The sequence below is a fragment of the Coffea arabica genome, chromosome 10e, assembly GCF_036785885.1.
Source record: "Coffea arabica cultivar ET-39 chromosome 10e, Coffea Arabica ET-39 HiFi, whole genome shotgun sequence".
Lineage (NCBI taxonomy): Eukaryota > Viridiplantae > Streptophyta > Magnoliopsida > Gentianales > Rubiaceae > Coffea > Coffea arabica.
Genome location: NC_092328.1, coordinates 14,203,859 through 14,210,127, shown reverse-complemented (window position 1 = coordinate 14,210,127; position 6,269 = coordinate 14,203,859). Strand labels below are relative to the sequence as shown.

At 34.0% G+C, this 6,269-nt stretch overlaps 1 long non-coding RNA gene across 1 annotated transcript; it reads right to left on the bottom strand.

Moving 5' to 3' along the window:
* Nucleotides 1-2,908: 2,908 nt before the first annotated feature.
* LOC140015004 (uncharacterized) lies at nt 2,909-5,903 on the bottom strand. Its single transcript, XR_011821756.1, has 2 exons — nt 5,375-5,903; nt 2,909-4,094 (listed from the first exon to the last, which is right to left on the bottom strand). It is a non-coding gene; the product is annotated as an uncharacterized lncRNA (long non-coding RNA).
* Between the last annotated feature and the right edge of the window lie 366 nt (nt 5,904-6,269).

Sequence of the window (6,269 nt, the reverse complement as noted above, 5' to 3'; positions counted from 1 at the left end):
CTGATGGTTTGACCCATTCCAACAACTGCCAACAGAGAATAGACCTATGACTACTTCAGACTTAAGTTGCGCAACAGTTTTGCATGCCATTCGTGCGGAAAATCAGCTTTTCACATTCTATCCTTTTCGTATCCTATACCGTGAAGCCTATAAATAGAACCATTTGTCAGGTTCATTTACACACCGATGAACGAAGTCTACACTTCGTAAACTCTCACTTTCTTCTCCTCTATTTGCTTTCCTTTATTTTTTATTTTACCTGCTGGTTTTGGAACGAAATTTTGTTGGTTCTACATCCCTCTCACAAACTAGAGGAAGACTTGTTTAATCCTGGGGAAACATTTCAATACTCTGAAATAGTTTCTTAGGACAGTGCTTTCAAGCACGACTCAAGTGTTCATGTATTAGCATTGTTCGGGCCGCTTTTTACAACAGCCTTTGCCATACATTAAGAAAATGGAACGACGAACCTCTATTTCTCGAATTCCCACATTTGACCAGCAAAAGAGCATGATCTGAACGTCCTCGCAGCAAGGGTGATACTTTAGTACAAATAAACAAACTTGACCAATCTACATTCACCAGAGCCCCGTCCAAGCGTTGCCATACCTCTCTATTAGTCCATGTGAAAAGTGACCCATCAAAACTTACCTCAGATAAATTGCATTGAAAGATCGCTTCATTAAACTCCTCCATATTCCGCGAGTTCGGGAGGGGCACCACCCGATCTCTTGTCAACCTTAGATATGACATTGAAGTCCCCTGCCACCATCCAAGGACCAGAGAACTGATCATGTACCATAGACATCATCTCCTACAACTCCCATCTCCCTACTCTCATGCATTTGGCATAAAAAGCCAAAAAGTTGAAAAGGAAGCCTGACCAACCTACCTCCATATGAACAAGTTGCACACCAAAACCACGAGGAACCATAGTCACCTCGTCCTTCCATAGAACCCAGATTTTATTCTCCAAAAAAGATTGGCACTTAGAGAAACGAAGCATTCGGCCAATTGTATCTATTTGAGACGCGTCTGTCATAGGTTCAAGTAGCACCAAAATCTTAACACGATTCTTAGAACATAAATTTAACAAAAATTTTTGAGAGTTGGAGTGAGAAATACCTCGTATGTTCCAAACAAGAATGTTTATGGCATTAATCATTAGAGAGCAAAGAGGACTTAGCATTCGAGAGGAACTGTTGCAACATCTTATTATAGTTGATTGTCCAATCCGACCTCTTGGAAAGATTATTCAGTAACTCTACATCCTTGCAACCTCTTACTATGTTGGTACTCACTTTATGATAATAATTAAACATTATGGTAGCCATTTTGAATATTTAGTAGTAAAAACTGACAACGTTCAAATTTAGCTTGAAGATTTCAATTAGAAGTTTTAAAAACTCACAGGTTTTATATCTTATCATATATTGAACTATTTGACTGTGTTTCCAAAAGGTTGATTGGGTTTCATTTCCTAAAGAGTTTTTGGAGAAAAATTACTTTAACATTTTTTAGGATGTGGTGTATATGGGGTAAAAAGTTAATGAAAAATGTGCAGAAGGAATATTCACAGAAAATGGAGAAATTTTTCCAAACTATAGCAAACCAAACAAGGCTGTATTATACTTGGAAACTTCATTATCTATTATTTTTTTAATGTTTTGAAAGCTTTAAATTTTGTGTTGACTATGTATTTCAAAAAATTTATTGTGTGCTTTAATAACAGTAACATTGAATTGATTACATGATTAAATGGGTTAAATAAGTGATCAAAATGTTAGAGTGTTTCTAGCATAGATCAATGGGTTGATTTGGCAAAATAATACATCATATCAAAACCATTTGATCGTGTAGAGTATTTAATGGGTTACACAAGTTGATACGGCGACACGAAAGTCTGATGGATTGGGTTAGAGTTGTGATTCTCTGACACGAACATAATAAGTACACAACATGACTCATGACTACCCCTTATTATAGATATTGGATTCACTAGTGTATATATTCACATAGAACACTGGTAGTATCAGAAAAATTAATTTAAACAATTAAATCTCATTTTTTTAATGACACCTCCTATTATTATTTCAAGAAGTTGTACACATAGGAGTTAGGATGAAAGATAAAAAAATGGGATTGATATCGATATTATATCTTTGCCAAAAGTAATGGGTAGGCAAGATTTGGCAATAGTGGAGCGAATTCAAAGATAAAATAGCCATGTATAAGTTGTTCTACAATATCAAATTTTTTTTCAATTTTTTATTGTAGGGAAGGGGTGGAATTTAAGAGGTGGAAAGGGACAGTGGAAGATTTGAACCTGGGGTTTGAACCTTATAATTCTTTGTATTTAAAGAAATATTAATTGAGGAATAATAACTTTAATTTTTATGATCACAAATGATCGTTGCAAATATTAATTGATTGGATCAAATGGAGTATATTTTTAGACATTGAATGAAATAAAAAAATACAAAAATTACACCTATTGAACAACGTTATATATTGAAATTTAAAATTTATATACAATGCTCATATGATTAAGAGAAGAAATTAATCCTATGTGCACAGATTCATAATGTGAAGAACAATGAAAATTAGTCAAAGTTAAATTTAAAGAGAAGAAATAACTAGAATATTTTGAGGGTGAGGGAAGGAAGGAAAGAAACTTAATAACTTATACATTGCTATAAGTACACTACAATTTCTTATAAGTTAAGAGGGTCCACCACTCCTGCTGGTCTGCTGTTGTCTCTATTAGTCCTCTCCTGCCTCCAGCAGTAAGATTATCATTATTTTGTATAAATACTAGAGGAACCAGGCTGTGCAAGGCACAGCTTTGGCCCTCCTAAAATACTGATCATTGGAAAAGCATATATAACAATTCTAGTTACAAAATAGGTACATAATATCATAATTACCATTCATAGATAGCTGTCAACAATTTCAGTAGCAGTTACACACCTTCCAGTACAATAAGTCCCAAGTAGAGATACATAATGCATGCTAATAGTTACATAATATCATATATTAGTATTCATTAACTTCTAGTCATAGCAAGAATGTTAATGGATTCTAATATGATGGCAAAAGATAGCATGCTAAAAGTTCAGTAGCATCCATGATGAACAAAAGGATGAACAAAAGAGGATATGAAGCTGTGTGACTGCTTCATTTTGTAGATTCACGTGGCTTCTTGAGAGGGCTCATATGAGCAGATTTTGAAGATGCAGGCTTGTTGTCTTCAGGACCATTTTTTCCAGCAATTAAGAGAACAGCTTCAATGGTTGTCTTCTCAGTAGTAGGTGGAGTTTCAAAAGTTAAGCTTCTTTTTGTAGCAATGTTTGAAGAGGCTGGCTTATCTGCATTATCAGACTTGCGCTCAATTGAATCTAGGATCATTTTCTAAAGAGGCTACCTCAAAAAGATGGTTTGTTTGAGATGTTTTGGCCTGTGATCTCACACTCATTTGTGTAGGATAGTCTGTCAGGTTGGAAGTGTGCCTCCCTGTAAACTGGAATAGTGCAGGCGTACACACTTGTATATTACTCAAATTTACAGGTGGCGAGGGAGATGCAATAGCAGAAGACAAAGTTCCTACACTATGACTTTTTATTGCTCTATCTAACCGTTTCTTTTTCATCTAAGAACTGTATTTTTTCTACAATCTTTTTTCCTCATCATTTGACCCACATCAAACTGAGAAATCACAGTAGGAACATCATCAAGATTTTCTTTGGCCATAGAGTCCATGACAAAAAAAGAAGACTACTATCCAAGGCTTTCTATATGGAACAGACATTCATTCTCATCATGTGAAGGCTTTTATTCTTCATAACAAAAAGAAAATCATTAACTATATCATGTATCTCACAATCATGTAATAATGAAACAGATAGCAATTAATATGCCTGAAACTTAAAATTTTTTAACATGAGACATACAACCTGTAATATAATCAACAGCAGATAAATCCAAATCCTTTAGACAAAAAAAAAGCAGCACAAAATTTAGTTTCTTAGACAAACCTGAGAGCTGTATATGCCAACTTGTTGGAGCAAAAGATGCACAGCAAATAGAATAGACAGCTTCAGTTGAAGAAACAGGTCGACATTTTGTAAGCATAGGCAAAAACAAAAAAGGCAAAATCAGTATAAGAAAAGGAAGAATAAAGATTCACAATGAAAAAGAAAATTGAAGAATCACAGTAGCAGCGCTAGACACCATTTTCATAACTCGATAAAACTTATTGTTTAGTTATGATCTAGAAGTATAAAAATATGTTTTCAAGTAAAGTAAGTACATTGTTAGAAGAAAATCAACCAAATTAATAAATAATGGTCTTATAACTCTCATTATTGATCCGTTTACTATTCTGTTAAGTTTTATTGTTAGTGAAAACATAGTCAAATGATCTGAGCCTAAAACATTGTCTAGATAAACTGTTTACTAATATTGTTATATAATGGTGAAAACCAGAAAAAAAAAAAAACTTGATCCTATAAGGTTATGAAGACATGTCTATCTGTGGTAGAAGTGATAGTTTGTAGATTTAGAGACTCTGAGGTCAGGGCATTTATGAACCATTAACATATTCTTAGTGACAATTTTAGTCTTTATTGTTGATAGGAAGTCAACGTGGCCATGGTCTCCTATATCCCTGTATATGACTGAAGTTGTAGCTGTTTCCTAAGTTGCTATAATACATGGCTTCTACATGGATGTTTAGTTAATTCATAAGCAGACTGATAAATTTGTTTTTTAAGGAGAGGCCAAAGAAAAAGTGCAATGAAAAATAATTAAGTATACAGGTTCTTCATGGATCATAATCTTAAGTGACTGTAGTTTCTGCAGTAGTATTTTTGATTTATAATATATGTAGTTTTTGCACCATAACCTACCAAAATTTGATTTACAAAAAATTTCTTGAAAGAGAACGAAAATTTGTCAACAAATATTGAAAAAGCAACATCCATTTTTTCAGGAAAAAACAAAAGTATCAATTCCAATGTCTTAAATAAAGTCAAGAGGTTGATATCAATGGCAAGAAGTGAACTTTATCTAAAAAAAACTGATAATCAAGATATCTAAGCTTCTAAATTGGCCGAAAATGAAAACTCAAAAAGCTAATTGAACAGCTAACCCAAACACAACTGCAAAAGGAACAAAAAAGAATGCAAGCAATGCAAATTAAATAGGAAAAAGAAAAGAAGAAAAAACCTGATTAAGTGAAGTATTAGATTGAATTACAGATCGAATTACAGGAGCAAAAAAAGCCTGATTAAGTGAAGTATTAGATTGAATTACAGATCGAATTACAGGAGCAAAAAAAACCGTTTGAAGTATTACAAATGAAAAGGACCCTTACCAAAGCTAGAGGCAGAAGAAGCTCCCAAGCGCAAGGTCTTCAGAGAAAGAAATACACCCTTTATATGGGCACTTCCCTTTCTTTTCCTTTTTAAAACCTAAAAACCTAAATTACTACTCACTTAATGTCTATCACATCAAATCCCTGAAAATATGATTTAGAATTATGGAGTTCATGGGAAAATTGGATGGCTGCAAAACCAATTTCAGTACAAATGAAAGAAATCAAACGGCTGGCCACTTTTGTGGGGAAAAATCCCTGAATTTTGGGGAAAAAGAAGACACCTAATCTCTGAGGGATTTCAGGCCTTCCATGCTTCCAAGTACAATAAGCATGTGAAGGAGCCATCTCTGTTACAGGAAGTGAAGAATACTTGCTAGTACTCTCACCCGAAGAAGAAGAAAAGAAGAGATGTTGGCTTCTTGTCTAAAGTGTTGGAAATGAAATGGGCCGGTTGTCTGAACACTTGAAATGAAATGGGTCCCATTGGCTCTAATACAATGTAAAGGGTAATGGAATGTCTCGTTGCTGGTTCCGTTGCTTTCTTGTGTGCCTTTGTTCCATTGTTGTTCTCATTTAAAAAAATCTAGCCAAGTGTCAAATAAGTAACAAGCCACTTGTCAAAAAGAGAACTGCTACAGTGACCACCACTCTCTTTTTATTATACTTGAGGGATATACTATTGGATATATATTTTTAACTCACCCTTTGGATATATATTTGGATAGGTTTGCTCTATGAACCTATTTGTAACCAATATGATTAAGGATGACCACGAATTTGGTTTGAACCAATAATTAATTAGAATGGAGTTGAAACCAAAATTATAGCAAAAATCAAAACCAAGCAACTAAACTTTGAATAGAGGTTTCAGTAAATGTTCTTGAAAAATTAG